This window comes from Cynara cardunculus (genome assembly GCF_001531365.2).
Source record: "Cynara cardunculus var. scolymus isolate 2C chromosome LG 10, CcrdV1, whole genome shotgun sequence".
Taxonomy (NCBI): Eukaryota; Viridiplantae; Streptophyta; class Magnoliopsida; order Asterales; family Asteraceae; genus Cynara; species Cynara cardunculus.
In genome coordinates, this window is record NC_037537.1 from 5,981,441 (window position 1) to 5,983,820 (window position 2,380).

General features: G+C 27.9%; 1 non-coding gene across 1 annotated transcript; it reads right to left on the bottom strand.

Moving 5' to 3' along the window:
• Nucleotides 1-284: 284 nt before the first annotated feature.
• LOC112520584 lies at nucleotides 285-475 on the bottom strand. Its single transcript, XR_003070053.1, has one exon. It is a non-coding gene; the product is annotated as a U2 spliceosomal RNA (small nuclear RNA).
• Nucleotides 476-2,380: the final 1,905 nt, after the last annotated feature.

The following is a 2,380-nucleotide window of genomic DNA, read 5'->3' on the forward strand; positions in this document are numbered from 1 at the left end:
TGTTATAGACCAAAACTTGAAGTCCACTTCTAAAACAAATTAGGCAAATGTGTGTGACAACTACTCATTAATATTAAAAGTTTTTAAGAGAAGTTGACAACAATCTTAGAACATATGTTAATTTAAGTTATCTAACTATGCTCGAGAATAGTGTTACAGAGTACTCTACAAATGTTTGACTAATGTTAGTAGTTTGTTTAATTAGAAGTCACAATTCTAACATAAATCTCATATAAGGTGACAAAATCATGATGTTCAATTTGTAATTTCAAGTGAAAATTAGAGGAGTGTGTACGTTGTAGCAACAGTAGTATAAGTTCAAGGTGATGCATAAAAAACCATATCACCAAACTAAGATAATAGATTTTTCCTTATAAAAAAATAAAATTAATATCAAGTGGGGTCGATGACCCACATATCAGATATTAAACTGATAAAAACAAATACTACACTTTATTGTAACATTCTATAATATCTAAATTGTAATTAGAGGGGTGTATTAAACCTTGATAGTAGTAACACCAAGACGACATATAAATAACTACATCACCAAGTAGTATAATGGGCATTCTCATATACAAAATAAGATACCAAGCAAGTTGAAAACCCATATATTAGATAACAAACTAAAAACATATAATATACTTGATCTAAACAAAAAAAAACCTAAGATTCGGGATAGATATGTTAACCTAAAAACATATACTACATTTGATTTTAAGCAAAAGGTCGACATCCGAGAAAAATATATATATATTTGTTCCATTTTTAGTCATTTTTTTGTAGTAATCTCTCTTGCCACTTTCACTCCATCATGCTATACGGGAAAAATGTTGAGAAAAATGTTGGCTCTTTTATTTTTATATCCACCTTTCACGTGTCTCTTTATTTTTTGATCCAATGTGGGATGCAAACAATAATGTGAGGAAAAAAATGATTTATATTGCTTAGAAGTTGTCACCTGATTATCCATGGTTATGCTTTTATAGATAAAAATAAAGTTATAAAAATATAGATTATAGATATATAACTATTGTTTTTACAACTATAACTTCGACCAATTTTATGGTTTTGATTCATCGTCAACTTTATGCTATTTTTTATATCAGTTTTTGATATATAATTTTTCATAAAAGTTGGTTGGCCAAAAAAAGGACAATCTAAATTGCACAAACTCTCTTAGTATTATAAGATATCTAACTTCTTTTTAAATATTCACTTCCTTATTTTGTATAATTTGGTTGGTTTTGATTTCAATCATGGTTATATATTTTATATTATTTGTTTGGTTTCTCCTTTAATATATTATATTGATATTGTTATCGGTTGATGATTGATTTCAAATTCATTTTTTCCTTCTTCCATATACTTACCTCTGTCTTCGAATATATCACATTCTCATAAATTTGCTGCAATATGTCAACATGTAACTTCTTTACATATAGGTTTATTTTATTCTTATAATCATATCATCAAATTTAGTTAATCTAAAAAGGTTATCATAGATTCAATTTTAATTATAACAAACTAAAACAATCAATAAATTGTTCGTTATATTATTTTAAAATTTTATTTCAACTTTATAATATAAAATATATACTAAAGTCATATTATTACCTTTCATTGTTATTTTAAAGTCAATTGATATAAAAGAAATGATATAAAAATCGGGTCATCCAAGTAAGATAACCTTATTATCAAGCCTCATGAGTTGACACAATGAATTTCATCCTTCTTACTTATGCATACATCCTTATTCCAATCTTTCAATCTCTCACCAATATGGGATATCACAAACTCAACCACAATTCTCCAACACCTCAGTACTCAATTCTCATGATTTCACATCAATATCTCTTGGTTTGCTTAGTGATCAAAACTCAATTTAAGAAAAGATGTAAAATCCTCGACTCGAGCGGAAGTGTGATGTGTCTGAAAACTCGGGATTGTGTTTATATTTATAACACCCCGTCCAACACCGTAAATCACGATTCGAAGAATACTAACATAAGATGAAAGCACGTCATTAAGTCAACACTTTCATTCTATATATAAGTGATATAATAGATACTTGGGCTAGATTTGTTATTACAAGTACTGCAATAATCACAAATTTTGTTAATAATCACAAATTTTGTTAAGAAAAAATGTATCATTTGCATTCGTTTTTGCACAAATCTTTTACCAATTGGTTGGTTTTAATTTCAACCATGTCTATAAATTTCAAAGCTCTATCTCGCATTTATACATCCATCATCTTCTTCCCAACTATCATCTGTCTACCGATGTGAGATGATGAAAGTCAACCTTATTTCAGATTTGAGGAACACTCAAACCTCATGTTGCCAATTCATCATCCTTGGTTTCACTTTTATATTTG